Source organism: Pseudophryne corroboree, chromosome 1, assembly GCF_028390025.1.
Source record: "Pseudophryne corroboree isolate aPseCor3 chromosome 1, aPseCor3.hap2, whole genome shotgun sequence".
Lineage (NCBI taxonomy): Eukaryota > Metazoa > Chordata > Amphibia > Anura > Myobatrachidae > Pseudophryne > Pseudophryne corroboree.
Window position 1 is genome coordinate 1,048,905,035 of NC_086444.1, and position 21,476 is coordinate 1,048,926,510.

General features: G+C 46.6%; 1 long non-coding RNA gene and 1 pseudogene across 2 annotated transcripts in view; one reads left to right on the top strand and one right to left on the bottom strand.

Annotated features, from left to right (window-relative positions):
- The window catches only part of LOC134987365 (uncharacterized), a 96,609-nt gene that overhangs the window by 13,105 nt on the left and 62,028 nt on the right, over window positions 1-21,476 (top strand). For both annotated transcript variants that reach the window (XR_010193076.1, XR_010193124.1), the window contains 2 exons: window positions 11,271-11,337; window positions 11,447-11,521. This is a non-coding gene — a long non-coding RNA (uncharacterized LOC134987365). The remainder of the gene's footprint in view (window positions 1-11,270; window positions 11,338-11,446; window positions 11,522-21,476) is intronic.
- Window positions 4,859-4,976, bottom strand: LOC134953711 (5S ribosomal RNA; annotated as a pseudogene).

Here is a 21,476-nt window from a genome sequence, read left to right on the forward strand (position 1 = left end):
CAACAAGGACGGGGTTACTATTCCACACTGTTTGTGGTACCGAAACCGGACGGTTCGGTGAGACCCATTTTAAATTTGAAATCCTTGAACACATACATAAAAAAATTCAAGTTCAAGATGGAATCGCTCAGGGTGGTTATTGCAAGCCTGGAGGAGGGGGATTACATGGTATCCCTGGACATCAAGGATGCTTACCTACATGTCCCCATTTACCATCCTCACCAGGAGTACCTCAGATTTGTGGTACAGGATTGCCATTACCAATTCCAAACACTGCCGTTTGGACTGTCCACGGCACCGAGGGTCTTTACCAAGGTAATGGCAGAAATGATGATACTCCTTCGAAAAAAGGGAGCTTTTAATTATCCCGTACTTGGACGATCTCCTTATAAAGGCGAGGTCCAAGGAGCAGTTGTTGGTTGGAGTAGCACTATCTCGGGAAGTGCTACAACAGCACGGATGGATTCTATACATTCCAAAGTCACAGCTGGTTCCTACCACACGCCTACTGTTCCTGGGGATGGTTCTGGACACAGAACAGAAAAAAGTGTTTCTCCCGCAGGAGAAAGCCAAGGAGCTGTCATCTCTAGTCAGAGACCTCCTGAAACCAAAACAGGTATCGGTGCATCACTGCACACGAGTCCTGGGAAAAATGGTAGCTTCTTACGAAGCAGAATTCCATTCGGCAGGTTCCATGCAAGAACCTTTCAGTGGGACCTCTTGGACAAGTGGTCGGGATCGCATCTTCAGATGCATCGGCTGATAACCCTGTCTCCAAGGACCAGGGTATCTCTACTGTGGTGGCTGCAGAGTGCTCATCTTCAAGAGGGCCGCAGATTCGGCATACAGGACTGGGTCCTGGTAACCACGGATGCCAGCCTTCGAGGCTGGGGGGCAGTCACACAGGGAAGAAATTTCCAAGGACTTTGGTCAAGTCAGGAGTCGTCCCTACACATAAATATTCTGGAACTGAGGGCCATTTACAATGCCCTAAGTCTGGCAAGGCCTCTGCTTCAAAACCAGCCGGTACTGATCCAATCAGACAACATCATGGCAGTCGCCCATGTAAACCGACAGGGCGGCACAAGAAGCAGGATGGCGATGGCAGAAGCCACAAGGATTCTCCGATGGGCGGAAAATCACGTCTTAGCACTGTCAGCAGTGTTCATTCCGGGAGTGGACAACTGGGAAGCAGACTTCCTCAGCAGACACGACCTACACCCGGGAGAGTGAGGACTTCATCCAGAAGTCTTCCAACTGTTGGTAAACCGTTGGGAAAGGCCACAGGTGGACATGATGGCGTCCCGCCTAAACAAAAAACTAGATATTGCGCCAGGTCAAGGGACCCTCAGGCAATAGCTGTGGACGCTCTAGTGACACCGTGGGTGTACCAGTCGGTTTATGTATTCCCTCCTCTGCCTCTCATACCAAAGGTACTGAGAATAATAAGAAAACGAGGAGTAAGAACGATACTCGTGGTTCCAGATGGGCCAAGAAGAGCTTGGTACCCAGAACTTCAAGAAATGATATCAGAGGACCCATGGCCTCTACCGCTCAGACAGGATCTGCTACAGCAGGGGCCCTGTCTGTTCCAAGACTTACCGCGGCTGCGTTTGATGGCATGGCGGTTGAATTCCGGATCCTAAAGGAAAAGGGCATTCCGGAGGAAGTCATTCCTACGCTGATAAAAGCCAGGAAAGAAGTAACCGCAAACCATTATCACCGTATTTGGCGAAAATATGTTGCGTGGTGTGAGGCCAGGAAGGCCCCAACAGAGAAATTTCAGCTGGGTCGTTTTCTACACTTCCTACAGTCAGGAGTGACTATGGGCCTAAACTTGGGTTCCATTAAGGTCCAGATTTCGGCTCTGTCGATTTTCTTCCAGAAAGAACTGGCTTCACTGCCTGGAGTTCAGACATTTGTAAAGGGAGTGCTACATATTCAGCCCCCTTTTGTGCCTCCTGTGGCACCTTGGGATCTCAACGTGGTGTTGAGTTTCCTAAAATCACATTGGTTTGAGCCACTTAAAACTGTGGATTTGAAATATCTCACGTGGAAAGTGGTCATGTTATTGGCCTTGGCTTCGGCCAGGCGTGTGTCAGAATTGGCGGCTTTGTCATGTAAAAGCCCTTATCTGATTTTCCATATGGATAGGGCAGAATTGAGGACTCGTCCCCAGTTTCTCCCAAAGGTGGTATCAGCTTTTCACTTGAACCAACCTATTGTAGTGCCTGCGGCTACTAGGGACTTGGAAGATTCCAAGTTACTGGACGTTGTCAGGGCCTTAAAAATTTATATTTCCAGGACGGCTGGAGTCAGGAAAACTGACTCACTTTTTATCCTGTAGGCACCCAACAAAATAGGTGCTCCTGCTTCTAAGCAGACTATTGCTCGCTGAATTTGTAGCACAATTCAGCTGGAGCATTCTGCGGCTGGATTGCCGCATCCTAAATCAGTAAAAGCCCATTCCACGAGGAAAGTGGGCTCATCTTGGGCGGCTGCCCGAGGGGTCTCGGCTTTACAACTTTGCCAAGCTGCAACTTGGTCAGGGGCAAACACGTTTGCTAAATTCTACAAATTTGATACCCTGGCTGAGGAGGACCTTGAGTTCTCTCATTCGGTGCTGCAGAGTCATCCGCACTCTCCCGCCCGTTTGGGAGCTTTGGTATAATCCCCATGGTCCTTACGGAGTTCCCAGCATCCACTAGGACGTCAGAGAAAATAAGATTTTACTCACCGGTAAATCTATTTCTCGTAGTCCGTAGTGGATGCTGGGCGCCCATCCCAAGTGCGGATTGTCTGCAATACTTGTATGTAGTTATTGCCTAACTAAGGGTTATTGTTGAGCCATCTGTTGAGAGGCTCAGTTATATTTCATACTGTTAACTGGGTATAGTATCACGAGTTATACGGTGTGATTGGTGTGGCTGGTATGAGTCTTACCCAGGATTCAAAATCCTTCCTTATTGTGTCAGCTCTTCCGGGCACAGTATCCTAACTGAGGTCTGGAGGAGGGTCATAGTGGGAGGAGCCAGTGCACACCAGATAGTACCTAATCTTTCTTTTAGAGTGCCCAGTCTCCTGCGGAGCCCGTCTATTCCCCATGGTCCTTACGGAGTTCCCAGCATCCACTACGGACTACGAAAATTGATTTACCGGTGAGTAAAATCTTATTTTTCCCGCCCTGGAGCTTCCTCACACTCTCCCTCACTGCCTGACTGAGACGCTGTGCGCCATCTTATTCTTAGGTATAGCTTCGGCTAGTCTCCGGAACTGCAGGCAAGGTCTCCCTTGTAAAGCCGTCTGTATACAGTGCTGTGACTTTACACACACTTGAGTATTCTACATGTCTCAATATAGACAGCGTTAGTTAAGAAAAAGTGTGCCGATTACAGAATATATTGTATGAGTATTCTGAAATATACCTCCGGTCTAGGACCGCGCTGTGTTTTATATATATATATATATATATATATATATATATATACACAAACAGAAAATTCAGCAGTCACCATAGCAAGCTCACTTATCCTCACAACATCAATAAATAAATGATGGGGGTTTGGTAAGTGAATTGTCCAAAGCACGGAAGCCTGCAAACCGATCGCCAAGGTACCCCACCCTCATGCAGGTCCTACACTATCACAGAGTCTTAAAATTTAAAACCTGGCAACTGTATCACACATAATATAACTGCAAATATGCCTACTTGGTTTAATGTGCACCTGCCACATACCTTATGGCTTTTAAAGGTACACTAGTCACCTGACACTGGCTGATAAATTACTAAGGAACAGCTGACACAGGTTTAGGACAATTGAGTTTACATAGGGTTGCATGAAAAAGCTTGTGACCACTACTACTTCTAGTACCTCCGGCGTGGGCCAGACGGCATTGGTTCTCCGACTTGCAGGGTCAGAGCATCCTCTTCTACTTCCTCAATGACCAGACCTCCTCATACAGGGCCCTTGTCTCTATCCTGGCTTTGACAGCGTGATTCTTGAAGCATCACTCCTGAGGGCCAAAGGATTCTCTGAGGCAGTTATTCAAACTATGTTGAAAGCCCGTAATCCGACATCTGCTCGGATCTATTATAGGGTCTGGAATTCTTACTTCACTATGATGCATACAGATTCATAACATACAGAATCCTGGCTTTCCTGCAACAATACCTGGACTTAGGCCTTAGTCTGGCCTCCCGCAAGTTTCTCATATCTGACTTGTCGTGGTTTCAGAGAAAATTGCGTCTATACCTGACATTCATACATTCACTCACTCAGGGTGTGTTATGGATTCAGCCTCCCTATGTCCCTCCTGTGGCTCCATGGGATCTGTCTGTTGTCCTGAATGCCCTGCAAAAATCTCAATTTGAACCTCTTTGTCACAACTGAGGGCCTGAGCTGACGGGAGGCAGCCTCAGTTGTAGGGGCTGAGATGTACCGGAACCTGGGAGGTTGTATCAGACAGACAACAAACAAGAGAAAGACAAAATAACCTTGTGTGGAAGCACTCATTAATTGGATATAGAAAAGAATGTGAAAGGAGTATATGGTTGAGGAGGTGACCCCTTAGAGTCCTACCTCAAAAAGGATTAAAAATTAGCTTTTATTGATTATCTTATTAAAATTCGCTTGGGTGAACAAAAAGTGAATAATAGTATAACAATTGATTTTATCTAGATTGCCGTTGTACCAAATATGGTTCTAGATATAACAGGTGAAAATGTAGATGTAGATATAATTATGGTATAATTATTTGAAAGAAACAGTATATATGGGTCACAGACCAATCGGAATATCTAGTAAGCTTTGAGAAAACAAGAAGAGAGGATAAGATAGGATTTTCCTGATAGGAAAAAGGCCCACAGCACCTAGTATTCCCTGGAGGTCTCCCATCCACGTACTGACCAGGCCAAACCTGCTTAGCTTCCAAGATCGGACGTGATCGGGCGCATTCAGGATAGTATGGCCGTGGGCCAATTGTATCAGGAATTTAAGTATTTGTTGGGTTACTTTGAAAATTAAATAATCCACTAAGGAGTTCCAATCAATAGGACTGGTGTGATAATTGCTTAATGACTGTGGATAAATAAATAAATAAATAAATTGAAACCTGAAGGGTTGGGGGTTGCCACTTTGAGAGTGTCCACTGTAAATAGGCAATGAACTTTGATTGGGTTGCACAAACTTGATGACAAACATTCTCTTTTCTCTAATTAGAGATAATTACAAATGATCATGCAATTCCTAATTGGTGGTAACCGTGGGTACTGGATTTGTCAAGTCCCACAACATAAAGGTATAAGTGTCCTTTTTTAATACTGACACGGTTAATAAAATTTCTACCTCCTGTGTGAGTTTTGCATCCTGTAAGCTTGCTGAAATAAATACAAAGTGGCAAACATTAAATGCGAACAGCAAAAATTGTTGCCTTTGTCCCCATGTGGGAATAATGATTGCAATGTTGGTATTGGCAACTTACAATTTAAATCCTTATGAAAAAATACGTAAAAAATGAAAAAAATTAAAAAATAATAATGAAAAAGAATTGAAAAAGATGGAAAAAATTAGAAGGTATAAATGAAAGTCTTATTTTTCCATGTGCTTACAATGTTATTCCTTAATTAGAAATTAATAGGTTCATTCCTAAATATACATGTGGAGCAGGCATTTAGAGTAATTAGACCCAAATTAAAGGTCTTTAGCGCTACTGAAGTACAGATGTAGCATATACAGTACATATGGAGCAGGCATTAGAGTAATTAGACCAAATTGAAAGTCTGTAGCGCTACTGAAGTACAAATGTAGCATATACAGTTACCGCTTCCGGAGATGTGAGTGTCCCGGCAGCCGATCGGTGTAACCTGCTAAACGAAGCTGACCGTGCTCCGAGGTCTGAGACCGTGCGGCCGCCCGTTCCGGAGAGGGCGAAGCCGCAGAGACGTCACTGTCTGGACGTCCTTGTTCTGACGTACGTTTCACCTGTGGAACAGGCTTGTTCACAGAAGCCCTGTGTGGTCCGTAGCCCTGGTTTCCTTTATGTTGAATATGCGGACCAATAGACTGCTTGGGAATTGATGATCAGTAAATGTTGCTCAGCTGGACTGGAATCATTAACGGGATTGATAACAGAAATTTGTTTAATAAAGATGATGAATAGATAATGAATAAATAATGAATGGATTCACTAGCAATATAAGGAAAGAATGTGGTATTGCGGACATGCCAGTATATTAGGTGTCCTGAGCAATTGGAATGAGAAAGATAAAATGAAATTAGGAATAAGAATAGAGGTAAACTTGGAATCTAAATTAAATATGAATGATTGACTGAGAAAATCATATATTGATATAAACATATGATTAGAATGATAATGAAAATAAATATAAATATAAAATGAAGAATTGAATGTATATGAATGTATAAATAAAAAAATAAATATAAAAATAAATATAAATATAAAAATAAAAATAAAAATAAAAAATAAATAATAAAAATAAAAATAAAAATGTATATGGATATGAGATTGAGTGTATGATTTTGTTCTGGACCTTTGACAGTATTGGGATTTATGAATTAGTGGGAATTGATGTATGATAATGATGATGGTAAAAATATATAATATTGTGAAAGTTATATAGATTTGTGAAAATAAAGTTGTGAAAATAAAGTGGTAGGAGTGATGCTCAGTTGTGTGACCGTTGGTGAAGTGCAGATTTTGTAGATGATGAGGAGTGAAGGGTATAGGTGTGGTTGTGAGGAAGGGAAAAATAATGATTGGTTGGAGATTAGGGTGGGGTGGCAGGGAGAGAGAGGGAGAGGGGAAATGGATGTGGGGGGGTGCCAGAGTGAAGTGAAAGGGTGTTGTGGTGTAAGGTAGGGAGGTGAATGTGTGGCTGTCTGGGGAAGGAAATATTTTTTGTGAGTGTGGAAGATGAGGAGGAAAGGAAGAGAAATGAAAATGAGATGAAGTAAATTTGAGTAAAATGGAGATTGGTGTGAAAAAGAGAAAGAAAAAGAAGAAGAAGAAAGAGAGAGTGATTTGGGTGAGAGATGATTGGTTGCAAAAGAATGGATGTTGGAAAAAAGAGAAAAAAAGGGGAAAGAAAGAGGGAGGAAACATTTTATGAGAATTAGGGGATGATGATTATATTGTGGGTGATGAAAGGACGTACCATGGGTGATAGCTAAGGAAGGTGACTCTGTGCTGCGGAAACCTGGAGTGAGAGAGGGAAAAGGGGGGGGGGGGAGAAGAGGGGGAAAGAGAGGAAAGGGATGTAAAGGAAGGAAATAAGCGTGGGGAAGAGGGGAGGAAGGGGTTGGGGGATTGTGGTGAAAAAAGGGGGGGGAGGGGGGGGGAATATTGGAGGGACGATAGAAAGGGAGAAAAGGTGGAAGAGGGGGAAAGGAAAACAGGAGAAAGGAAAGAGGAGGAGAAAATTACAAGGGAGAGACAGTAAGAAGAATGAAGAGAAAAAGAGAGAAGAGAGAAAGGAGAAAGGAGAAAAACAAGGGAAAATGAAATGTCTAAATAGCTGAAGGTCTATGATTGGTGAAGTGAGGGAAGAAAGAAAGGAAGAAAGAAGGAAGAGACAAAGATAGTGGAATGTGAGGGAGAGAAGTTGAGAGGTTTGTACAGGGTGAATTGTGCCCTGTTATTTAGAATTAGAGAAAGACACTGTAGTTGATGTATTCGTTGAGGCCCTTAGGCATGAGGGTGTCCAGTCGGAAGATCCATTCTGATTCTTTCTTTTGTAGAGCTTCATTGATATCACCTCCTCTTAGTCCCAATTTAACATGTTCCAAGCAAAAGACACTAAGGTCATCAGTCTTACTGTTGTGATGGTGAAGAAAATGCCTTGCAACAGTAGTGAGTTTCCTGAATCTAGCTGTGTCCGATTTTGCATTTCGTACATTCCCTATATGTTCTAAAGTTCTCACCTTAAGCATACGAGATGTCATGCCCACATATTTGAGTTTACATGGGCATGTAATGCAGTAAATGACATTTACTGTTTTGCAGTTGAAAAACTCATCAATCTTGATCACTTGATTAAATTTATCTGTTATGTTCGTTTGATTCTTAACATGTGGACACGCTCGGCAGTCACCACATGGGTAGCTGCCCTTTAGGGTTGTTTTAGACTTTGATGGATATGAGAAGTGACTTCTGACCAATTTATCTTTTAGATTGGGTGCCCTTCGCCAACTCATGCTAACGTTATCTCCAATGTGTTTGGCAAGGTCTTCGTCCATTTTCAAAATATGCCAATGGGATTGTAAGATTCTTCTGGCTTCTTTCCAGTGGTTGCAAAAATCACCTATGAATCTCAGTGTAGATTTATCATCCTTGGACTTTTTTTCTTGAAATACCAATGAGTCACGTGACACTTTTTCAACTTCAGATCTTGATTTTTTGATTAAGCGATTGCTATAACCCCTATCTTTTAGTCTCTCAGAAAGTTCAAGGCTTTTGGACTTGAAGGTAGACTCCTCCGAGCAGTTACGTTTTAATCTAAGGCCGGGGGTCGCGTAGCTAGTTAGGTAGGACTCTAAGGGGTCACCTCCTCAACCATATACTCCTTTCACATTCTTTTCTATATCCAATTAATGAGTGCTTCCACACAAGGTTATTTTGTCTTTCTCTTGTTTGTTGTCTGTAGGTTAACTACAAAATCCATGGGAGCACCGCCAAAGTTTAGTACTATTTACAATGTAAAATAATAGTCAGTATTTTGGTACATAAATTCATTTTTTCGTACAATCTCAAACACTTAATTGTAAAGCTGGCGCAGATCCACAACTTTGTTCTTTAGGTTGTATCAGACCCCTGGACATGTAAGTAACATGAATAATAACTGCCCGAAGGCGTGACCACGACAACTTGGATAAAAGTCAATGATGTTTATTATGACAACTCCGCAACACAGCAGCAGTAAAAGAAAACGTAAAAGTCAGCAAAGAATAAATACAGTTCCTGGGTACTACAGGATGGCAGGAGCCACAGGGCACTGGTAGTGTGAGATAGTTCTTATGATCTTCTAGATGGAAAGTCCTTACCAGGCCCGACTGTAGCAATGGAGATAACCCAGGATTGTGCCAGCTGGTGTTCCAGGAAAAGCTGGGTTGCTGAAGATAAAACAGCTGCTGTGGATACTGGCTGGAACCAGACTGTTGTTAGCACGGAGTGGATACTGGCTGGAACCAGTTAAATAATAAATGAACTTGGGAGCGATGAAATATGAACTGAAATGTAGAACTTGAGAGCGGAGAAATAATAATACCGGTGGAGAGTGGTAAAGTGTAGAAAGGACACCGGCCCTTTAAGGGAAGCTGTACTCTGCTGGAAGCTGAGCTGGAAGCAGGTAATGTTGTAGCTGGAAACAGATGAATCCACAATGGATTGGAGAGTCAGGCTACACCGCAGGTGGAATGCTGGTGCGGGTCTCTATGGTGGAAGTCTTGAGACAGGAGCTGGAACCTGGAAGACAATCACAGGAGAGAGACAAACAGGAACTAGGTTTGACAACCAAAGCACTGACGCCTTCCTTGCTCAGGCACAGTGTATTTATACCTGCAGCAAGGAAGGGATTGGCTAGGCAATTATGCAGATTATCAATACTGAGAACAGATTGGTGGAAATGATCAGCTGACAGAATCCAAGATGGCTGCGCCCATGCAGACACTTGGAGGGAAGTTTGGTTTGTAATCCATGTGGTAATGAAAACAGTAATGGCGGCGCCGGCCACCGGACAAGGAGGCGCCAGGCTGACAGATGCACATCCAACCACGCGGACACAGCGGAGGCCGCGGCTGACGTAATCGCCACTCAGACACTCTGCATGCAGAAGTTCAGGGACGGCGGCGGAGGCCGCGGGAGACGCCATGCCAGGTGTAATATGGCGTTTACTGTGACAGCGTCCCAGAGTGACAGGAGAGGATACAGGAATGTACACATCAGGATAACAGATGGGATCCGGTCCTGGAGCGCTGAGCCAGCCTTAGGAGGCATCTGATGGGTAAGAAATGGCGTCCAGATACCCGGATCGTGACACTCTTGAATCAGTGGACCTTAAATGGCTTACAGCCAAGGTCCTGTTTCTACTGGCTATTGCCTCTGCTAGAAGGGTATCGGACTTAGGCGCTTTGTCCTGTCATCCACCCTTTCTAATATTCCATCGTGACCGGGTAGTTCTGAGAACTTGCCCAGGTTTCTTGCCTAAAGTGGTGTCATCTTTTCACCTTAACCAAGAGATTGTGGTTCCGGCCTTTATCTCTTCTGACTTGTCCCCCAAAGAACGGTCTTTGGATGTGGTAAGGGCTCTCTGTATATATGTGGAGAGTACTGCCTCTATCAGGAGGTCAGATACCCTTTTTGTACTGTTTGGTTTCCACAAACGTGGCTGGCCTGAGAAAGAAAACCTTGGCCAGATGGATTAGAATGAGATTGCACAAGTTTATGTGCAGGCTGGACTCCCAGCTCCTGCTGCTATTAAATCCCATTCTACTTGGTCTGTTGGACCTTCTTGGGCGGCCCGCCGTGGCGCATCCGTAGCTCAAATGTGCAAGGCAGCTACGTGGTTCTCAGTGAACACATTCATTAGGTTCTATGCCTTTGATACTTCCTCCTCCCAGGATGCTTCCTTTGGACGCAGGGTTCTCATACCCGCTAAGGCGCGTCCTCCCTTGAGGAACTGCTTTAGGACATCACCCAATGTTTTCCCTGTGGAACACAGTGTACCCTGCTGCAGAAAAGGAGAGTTAAGGTAGAGATACCATGGTTAACTCTCTTTCTGCGAGGTACACTGGGTTTCACAGGGCGCCCACCCTGACGCACCTAGCTTCTATGGGTTTGTATGCCATTAGCTGCTGGTACCTTCTCCTGTCATGAGAATGTGGTTCTACGTGACTAACATCTGCCTTCTCTCTTACCTGGTCCTACATTGTATTGGTTAACGAAACTGAGCTCACAGTGCCTGGAGGTGGGGTTACAGAGGAGGCCCCAATGCATCCTGGGACAGCCTAAAGCTTTAGCCTGTTGGTGCCTCTGGATCAAGATCCACTCTACACCCAATGTTTTCCCTGTGGAACCCAGTGTACCTCTCATAAAGAGAGTTAACCATGGTAAGTCTACCATAACTCTCCTTTCCCAGATATGAACCATGAAGGTAAAATACACTGCTCAGTGTAAACCTGACATCTCACTTCAGCTCTGGTAAAAAGTAAACTATTAACTCTTTACTCCATTACATGTATTTTCCATATGTTTAGGATGGTGTCTGATACAGGCCAAAAAGCTGCATATTGCTGTGACATCAATGGACCCGCCCCTGTGAAGGTAAGCCCGAGAAGTCACAGCTGTGATCAGTGCTAGTGTGTGATTGGATGAATTTTTTAATTAATTTGATGTTATTTTTATTTCCCCATTTGGACTGTCATATATCTAGAATATAAAAATAGCATTGTATTTCCCACTTGATTGATGATGAAAAACAAAAGATACATTTATGAAGTAAAGTTTGGTGAGTCATTTATTTAAATAAACTTTATTTAAAATGTTTATGATGGGATAACTGGCATGGCAACTCCAGGGGTCACACTTTTTTTTATTATTACCCTAGCCCCACAACACAGGGTAGTCAGGAAGTGCTGCAAACTTTCAGTTCATGGTGGTTAGTCTTTGAGGCATAGCACTGACCCACCTGGGATTGAATTTTACTGTTGGAAGGGTAGCCACACTGGTTAAGGATTTGGGGGAAGCACTGGATATTTTCTCCCTTTTATATGATGTTGCCCATGCAGAACAGCACTAGAAAATAAGATTTTACTTACCGATAAATCTATTTCTCGTAGTCCGTAGTGGATGCTGGGGACTCCGTCAGGACCATGGGGATTAGCGGCTCCGCAGGAGACAGGGCACAAAAATAAAGCTTTAGGATCAGGTGGTGTGCACTGGCTCCTCCCCCCATGACCCTCCTCCAAGCCTCAGTTAGGATACTGTGCCCGGACGAGCGTACACAATAAGGAAGGATTTTGAATCCCGGGAAAGACTCATACCAGCCACACCAATCACACCGTACAACTTGTGATCTGAACCCAGTTAACAGTATGACAACGTAGGAGCCTCTGAACAGACGGCTCACAACAATAACAACCCGATTTCTTTGTAACAATAACTATGTACAAGTATTGCAGACAATCCGCACTTGGGATGGGCGCCCAGCATCCACTACGGACTACGAGAAATAGATTTATCGGTAAGTAAAATCTTATTTTCTCTAACGTCCTAGTGGATGCTGGGGACTCCGTCAGGACCATGGGGATTATACCAAAGCTCCCAAACGGGCGGGAGAGTGCGGATGACTCTGCAGCACCGAATGAGAGAACTCCAGGTCCTCTTTAGCCAGGGTATCAAATTTGTAGAATTTTACAAACGCGTTCTCCCCCGACCACGTAGCTGCTCGGCAGAGTTGTAATGCCGAGACCCCTCGGGCAGCCGCCCAGGATGAGCCCACCTTCCTTGTGGAATGGGCCTTGACAGATTTAGGCTGTGGCAGGCCTGCCACAGAATGTGCAAGTTGAATTGTGCTACAAATCCAACGAGCAATCGTCTGCTTAGAAGCAGGAGCACCCAGCTTGTTGGGTGCATACAGTATAAACAGCGAGTCAGATTTTCTGACTCCAGCCGTCCTTGAAATATATATTTTCAATGCCCTGACAACGTCCAGCAACTTGGAATCCTCCAAATCGCTAGTAGCCGCAGGCACCACAATAGGCTGGTTCAGGTGAAACGCTGACACCACCTTAGGCAGAAAATGAGGACGCGTCCGCAGTTCTGCCCTGTCCGAATGGAAAATCAGATATGGGCTTTTATACGATAAAGCCGCCAATTCTGACACTCTCCTGGCTGAAGCCAGGGCCAGTAGCATGGTTACTTTCCATGTAAGATAATTCAAATCCGCCGATTTGAGTGGCTCAAACCAATGGGATTTGAGAAAATCCAAAACTACATTAAGGTCCCACGGAGCCACTGGGGGCACAACCGGGGGCTGTATATGTAGTACTCCTTTTACAAAAGTCTGGACTTCAGGAACTGAAGCCAATTCTTTCTGGAAGAAAATCGACAGGGCCGAAATTTGAACCTTAATGGACCCCAACTTGAGGCCCATAGACAATCCTGTTTGCAGGAAATGTAGGAATCGACCCAATTGAAATTCCTCCGTGGGGGCCTTCCTGGCCTCACACCACGCAACATATTTTCTCCAAATGCGGTGATAATGTTGTGCAGTCACCTCCTTCCTGGCTTTTACCAGTGTAGGAATGACCTCTTCCGGAATGCCTTTTTCCCTTAGAATTCGGCGTTCAACCGCCATGCCGTCAAACGCAGCCGCGGTAAGTCTTGGAATAGACACGGTCCCTGCTGAAGCAGGTCCCGTCTTAGAGGTAGAGGCCACGGATCTTCCGTGAGCATCTCCTGAAGTTCCGGGTACCAAGTTCTTCTTGGCCAATCCGGAGCCACGAGTATCGTTCTTACTCCCCTTTGCCGTATAATTCTCAGTACTTTTGGTATGAGAGGCAGAGGAGGAAACACATACACTGACTGGAACACCCACGGCGTTACCAGAGCGTCCACAGCTATTGCCTGAGGGTCTCTTGACCTGGCGCAATACCTGTCCAGTTTTTTGTTGAGGCGAGACGCCATCATGTCCACCTTTGGTTTTTCCCAACGGTTCACAATCATGTGGAAGACTTCTGGATGAAGTCCCCACTCTCCCGGGCGTAGATCGTGTCTGCTGAGGAAGTCTGCTTCCCAGTTGTCCACTCCCGGAATGAACACTGCTGACAGTGCTATCACATGATCTTCCGCCCAGCGAAGAATCCTTGCAGCTTCTGCCATTGCTCTCCTGCTTCTTGTGCCGCCCTGTCTGTTTACGTGGGCGACTGCCGTGATGTTGTCCGACTGGATCAACACCGGCTGACCCTGAAGCAGGGGTTTTGCCAGGCTTAGAGCACTGTAAATCGCTCTTAGCTCCAGTATATTTATGTGAAGAGACATCTCCAGGTTTGACCATACTCCCTGGAAGTTTCTTCCCTGTGTGACCGCTCCCCAGCCTCTCAGACTGGCATCCGTGGTCACCAGGACCCAGTCCTGTATGCCGAATCTGCGGCCCTCTAACAGATGAGCACTCTGCAACCACCACAGAAGAGACACCCTTGTCCGTGGCGACAAGGTTATCCGCTGATGCATCTGCAGATGCGATCCGGACCATTTGTCCAGCAGATCCCACTGAAAAGTTCGTGCGTGGAATCTGCCGAATGGAATCGCTTCGTAAGAAGCCACCATCTTTCCCAGGACTCTTGTGCATTGATGCACAGACACTTTCCCTGGTTTTAGGAGGTTCCTGACAAGTTCGGATAACTCCTTGGCTTTCTCCTCCGGAAGAAAACACCTTTTTCTGAACCGTGTCCAGAATCATTCCCAGGAACAGCAGACGTGTCGTCGGGGTCAATTGAGATTTTGGAAAATTCAGAATCCACCCGTGCTGTTGCAGCACTATTTGGGTTAGTGCTACTACGTCCCCCAGCTGTTCCCTGGACCTTGCCCTTATCAGGAGATCGTCCAAGTAAGGGATAATTAATACGCCTTTTCTTCGTAGAAGAAACATCATTTCGGCCATTACCTTGGTAAAGACCCGAGGTGCCGTGGACAATCCAAACGGCAGCGTCTGAAACTGATAATGACAGTTTTGCACCACGAACCTGAGGTACCCTTGATGTGAAGGGCAAATTGGGACATGCAGGTAAGCATCCTTGATGTCCAGGGACACCATAAAGTCCCCTTCTTCCAGATTCGCTATCACTGCTCTGAGTGACTCCATCTTGAACTTGAATTTTTGTATGTACAGGTTCAAAGATTTCAGATTTAGAATAGGTCTTACCGAGCCGTCCGGCTTCGGTACCACAAATAGTGTGGAATAATACCCCTTTCCCTGTTGTAGGAGGGGTACCTTGACTATCACCTGCTGAGAATACAGCTTGTGAATGGCTTCCAATACCGTCGCCCTGTCTGAGGGAGACGTTGGCAGAGCAGACTTTAGGAACCGGCGAGGGGGAGACTTCTCGAATTCCAACCTGTAACCCTGAGATATTATCTGCAGGATCCAGGGGTCCACCTGTGAGTGAGCCCACTGTGCGCTGAAATTCTTGAGTCGACCCCCCACCGCCCCTGAGTCCGCTTGTAAAGCCCCAACGTCATGCTGAGGGCTTTGCAGAAGCCGGGGGGGGGCTTCTGCTCCTGGGAAGAAGCTGCTTGGTGCACTCTCTTACCCTTTCCTTTGCCTCGGGGCAAATATGACTGTCCTTTCGCCCGCTTGTTCCTATAGGAACGAAAGGACTGCGGCTGAAAAGACGGTGTCTTTTTCTGTTGGGAGGGGACCTGAGGTAAAAAGGTGGATTTCCCGGCTGTTGCCGTGGCCACCAAATCCGATAGACCGACCCCAAATAATTCCTCCCCCTTATACGGCAATACTTCCATATGCCGTTTGGAATCCGCATCACCTGACCATTGTCGCGTCCATAAACTTCTTCTGGCAGATATGGACATCGCACTTACTCTCGATGCCAGAGTGCAAATATCCCTCTGTGCATCTCGCATATATAGAAATGCATCCTTTAAATGCTCTATAGTCAGTAAAATACTGTCCCTATCCAGGGTATCAATATTTTCAGTCAGGGAATCCGACCAAACCACCCCAGCACTGCACATCCATGCAGAGGCGATGGCTGGTCGCAGTATAACACCTGTATGAGTGTATATACTTTTCAGGGTAGTTTCCAGCCTCCTATCTGCTGGATCCTTGAGGGCGGCCGTTTCAGGAGACGGTAACGCCACTTGTTTTGATAAGCGTGTGAGCGCCTTATCCACCCTAGGGGGTGTTTCCCAGCGCGCCCTAACCTCTGGCGGGAAAGGATATAATGCCAATAACTTCTTTGAAATTAGCAGTTTTCTATCGGGGTTAACCCACGCTTCATCACACACTTCATTCAATTCGTCTGATTCAGGAAAAACTACAGGTAGTTTTTTCAGACCCCACATAATACCCCTTTTTGTGGTACATGCAGTATCAGAGATATGTAAAGCCTCCTTCATTGCCGTGATCATATAACGTGTGGCCCTACTGGAAAATACGTTTGTTTCTTCACCGTCGACACTAGATTCGGTGTCCGTGTCTGGGTCTGTGTCGACCGACTGAGGTAAAGGGCGTTTTACAGCCCCTGACGGTGTCTGAGACGCCTGTACAGGTACTAACTGGTTTTCCGGCCGTCTCATTTCGTCAACTGATTTTTGTAATGTGCTGACATTATCACGTAATTCCATAAATAAAGCCATCCATTCCGGTGTCGACTCCCTAGGGGGTGACATCACCATTACCGGCAATTGCTCCGCCTCCACACCAACATCGTCCTCATACATGTCGACACACACGTACCGACACACAGCAGACACACAGGGAATGCTCTTATCGAAGACAGGACCCCACTAGCCCTTTGGGGAGACAGAGGGAGAGTTTGCCAGCACACACCCAAGCGCTATAAATATATAGGAACAACCCTATAGAAGTGTTGTCTCCCTTATAGCAGCTTAATATATATCAAAAAACGCCAAAAAAAGTGCCCCCCCCCTCTCTTTTTTACCCTGTTTCTGTAGTGCAGTGCAGGGGAGAGTCCTGGGAGCCTTCCTCGCAGCGGAGCTGAGCAGGAAAATGGCGCTGTGTGCTGAGGAGATAGGCCCCGCCCCCTATTTCGGCGGGCTCTTCTCCGGAGTTTGTGAGACCTGGCAGGGGTTAAATACATCCATATAGCCCCAAGGGCTATATGTGATGTATTTTTTAGCCAGAATAAGGTATTCTCATTGCTGCCCAGGGCGCCCCCTGCAGCGCCCTGCACCCTCCGTGACCGCTGGTGTGAAGTGTGTGACAACAATGGCGCACAGCTGCAGTGCTGTGCGCTACCTCATGAAGACTGAAAAGTCTTCTGCCGCCGGTTTCTGGACCTCTTCGCTTTTCGGCATCTGTAAGGGGGTCGGCGGCGCGGCTCCGGGACCGGACTCCATGGCTGGGCCTGTGTTCGATCCCTCTGGAGCTAATGGTGTCCAGTAGCCTAAGAAGCCAATCCATCCTGCACGCAGGTGAGTTCACTTCTTCTCCCCTAAGTCCCTCGTTGCAGTGAGCCTGTTGTCAGCAGGACTCACTGAAAATAAAAAACCTAAAAACTTTTTCTAAGCAGCTCTTTAGGAGAGCCACCTAGATTGCACCCTGCTCGGACGGGCACAAAAACCTAACTGAGGCTTGGAGGAGGGTCATGGGGGGAGGAGCCAGTGCACACCACCTGATCCTAAAGCTTTATTTTTGTGCCCTGTCTCCTGCGGAGCCGCTAATCCCCATGGTCCTGACGGAGTCCCCAGCATCCACTAGGACGTTAGAGAAATGTTCTGTTTCACTAAAAAACTCAATTTGTTTGAAGGTTTGCTGTAATTTTACTAATCTCTACTGTCAACATAAAAGTGAATAATACATTTAATTCCTCGTAGAATACGTCTATTTAATTTATACACATGAAGCATTTCATAGAGTGAAATTTGGCTTCATAAAGCTCAACTTGAGGTGTTTGGGGGCAAAAAAGCAAAATCTCCTTAATGATGCCAATGTGGACTTTCCCATGAGATTCCTAATCTAGTGCTATAAAACATGCAAATTAATGGGGTCACATCTTGATATCTGCTTAAAAACCCCCAAATGCAAACAATTAAAATCAATCACACATTTCTCTGACGTCCTAGTGGATGCTGGGGACTCCGTAAGGACCATGGTGAATAGCAGCTCCGCAGGAGACTGGGCACAGCTAAGAAAGATTTAGGACTACCTGGTGTGCACTGGCTCCTCCCACTATGACCCTCCTCCAGACCTCTGTTGGAATCCTGTGCCCGGCTGAGCTGGATGCACACTAGGGGCTCTCCTGAGCTCCTAGAGAGAAAGTATATTTTAGGTTTTTTATTTTACAGTGAGATCTGCTGGCAACAGACTCACTGCAGCGAGGGACTAAGGGGAGAAGAAGCGAACCTACCTAACTGGTGGTAGCTTGGGCTTCTTAGGCTACTGGACACCATTAGCTCCAGAGGGATCGACCGCATGGAACCGGCCATTGGTGTTCGGTCCCGGAGCCGCGCCGCCGGCCCCCTTACGGAGCCAGAAGCAAGCAGAATCCGGAAAATCGGCGGCAGAAGACATCAGTCTTCACCAAGGTAGCGCACAGCACTGCAGCTGTGCGCCATTGCTCCTCATACACACTTCACACTCCGGTCACTGAGGGTGCAGGGCGCTGGGGGGGGGCGCCCTGAGAAGCAATAAATACACCTTGGCTGGCAAATATATCACAATATATAGCCCCAGAGGCTATATATGTGATAAATACCCCTGCCAGAATCCATAAAAAAGCGGGAGAAAAGTCAGCCGAAAAAGGGGCGGAGCTATCTCCCTCAGCACACTGGCGCCATTTCTCCCTCACAGCTCCGCTGGAAGGAAGCTCCCTGGCTCTCCCCTGCAGTCTACACTACAGAAAAGGGTAAAAAAGAGAGGGGGGGCACTAAATTTAGGCGCAATATACATATAGCAGCTATAAGGGGATATAATTTAGTTAATCCCTGATTTATATAGCGCTCTGGTGTGTAGTGGCATACTCTCTCTCTGTCTCCCCAAAGGGCTTTGTGGGGTCCTGTCTTCTGTCAGAGCATTCCCTGTGTGTGTGTGGTGTGTCGGTACGGCTGTGTCGACATGTTTGATGAGGAGACTTATGTGGAGGAGGAGCAGGTGCCTATAAATGTGTTGTCACCCCCTGCGGGGCAGACACCGGAGTGGATGGACTTGTGGAAGGAATTACGCGAAAGTGTCGACTCCTTACATAAAAAATTTGACGACATGCCAAATGCAGGGCAGCCGGCTTCTCAGCCCGTGCCTGCCCAGACGTCTCAAAAGTCATCAGGGGCTCTAAAACGCCCGCTACCTCAGATGGCAGACACAGATGTCGACACGGATACTGATACCAGTGTCGACGACGAAGAGACTAATGTAATGTCCAATAGGGCCACTCGTTATATGATTGAGGCAATGAAAAATGTTTTACACATTTCTGAGGTGACCCCAGGTACCACAAAAAAGGGTATTATGTTTGGGGAGAAAAAACTACCAGTAGTTTTTCCCCCTTCTGAAGAATTGAATGAAGTGTGTGAACTAGCGTGGGCTTCCCCCGATAAAAAATTGGTAATTTCAAAAAAATTACTAATGGCGTACCCTTTCCCGCCAGAGGATAGGTCACGTTGGGAAACACCCCCTAGGGTGGATAAAGCACTTACGCGCTTATCAAAAAAGGTGGCACTGCCGTCCCAGGATACCTAAAGGAACCTGCTGACAGAAAGCAGGAGGCTCTCCAAAAAGCTATATATACACACACTGGTATTATACTGAGACCAGCTATTGCCTCAGCATGGATGTGCAGTGCTGCAGCTGCATGGTCAGACTCCCTGTCAGAAAACATTGACACCCTAGACAGGGACACTATATTGCTAAACGTAGAGCATATTAAAGACGCTGTCTTTTACATAAGAGATGCACAGAGGGATATTTGCCGGCTGGCATCAAAAATAAGTGCACTGTCCATTTGTGCCAGGAGAGGGTTATGGACCCGGCAGTGGACAGGTGATGCAGATTCTAAAAGGCACATGAAAGTTTTGCCTTATAAGGGTGAGGAGTTGTTCGGGGATGGTCTTTCAGACTTAGTGTCCACAGCAACAGCTGGGAAGTCAGCATTTTTGCCACATGTCCCCTCACAACCAAAGAGAGCACCGTATTATCAGGTGCAGTCCTTTCGCCCCCAAAAGAGCAGACGGGGTAGAGGCGCGTCCTTTCTGCCCAGAGGCAGAGGTAGGGGAAAAAAGCTGCAGCATACAGCCACTTCCCAGGAACAAAAGTCCTCCCCCGCTTCTTCTGCTAAGTCTGCCGCATGACGCTGGGGCTCAGCAGGCGGAGCCAGGTACGGTGGGGGGCCGTCTCAAAAACTTCAGCAATCAGTGTGCTCGCTCACAGGTAGATCCCTGGATCCTTCAAGTGGTATCTCAGGGGTACAGGCTGGAATTCGAGACATCCCCCCCCCGCCGTTTCCTCAAATCTGCCTTACCAACGACTCCTTCAGAAAGGGAGGCTGTGTTAGAGGCAATTCACAAGCTGTATTCCCAGCAGGTGATAGTCAAGGTGCCCCTACTTCAACAAGGACGGGGTTACTATTCCACAATGTTTGTGGTACCGAAACCGGACGGTTCGGTGAGACCCATTTTAAATTTGAAATCCTTGAACACATATTTAAGAAAATTCAAGTTCAAGATGGAATCGCTCAGGGCGGTTATTGCAAGCCTGGAAGAGGGAGATTACATGGTATCTCTGGACATCAAGGATGCTTACCTGCATGTCCCCATTTACCATCCTCACCACGAGTACCTCAGATTTGTGGTACAGGATTGTCATTACCAATTCCAGACGTTGCCGTTCGGCCTGTCCACGGCACCGAGGGTATTTACCAAGGTAATGGCCGAAATGATGATACTCCTTCGGAAAAGGGGAGTTTTAATTATCCCATACTTGGACGATCTCCTGATAAGGGCGAGGTCCAGAGAGCAGTTGTTGGTCGGCGTAGCATTATCTCAGGAGGTGCTACACCAGCACGGTTGGATTCTGAATATTCCAAAGTCTCAGCTGGTTCCGGCGACACGTCTACTGTTCCTGGGGATGATTCTGGACACAGTCCAGAAAAAAGTGTTTCTCCCAGAGGAGAAAGCTAAGGAGCTGTCGTCTCTAGTGAAAGGCCTCCTGAAACCAAAACAGGTGTCGGTGCATCATTGCACGCGAGTCCTGGGAAAGATGGTAGCTTCCTACGAAGCGATTCCATTCGGCAGGTTCCATGCCAGAACCTTTCAGTGGGACCTGTTGGACCAATGGTCCGGATCGCATCTTCAAATGCATCGGTTGATAACCCTGTCTCCAAGGACCAGGGTGTCTCTGCTGTGGTGGCTGCAGAGTGCTCATCTCAGAGAGGGACGCAGATTCGGCATACAGGACTGGGTCCTGGTGACCACGGAGGCCAGCCTTCGGGGCTGGGGTGCAGTCACACGGGGAAGAAACTTCCAAGGACTTTGGTCAAGTCAGGAGACTTCCCTACACATAAATGTTCTGGAACTGAGGGCCATTTACAATGCCCTAAGTCAAGCAAAGCCCCTGCTTCAAAACCAGCTGGTTCTGATCCAGTCAGACAACATCACGGCTGTCGCCCATGTAAATCGACAGGGCGGCACAAGAAGCAGGACGGCGATGGCAGAAGCCACAGGGATTCTCCGATGGGCGGAAAATCACGTGTTAGCACTGCCAGCAGTGT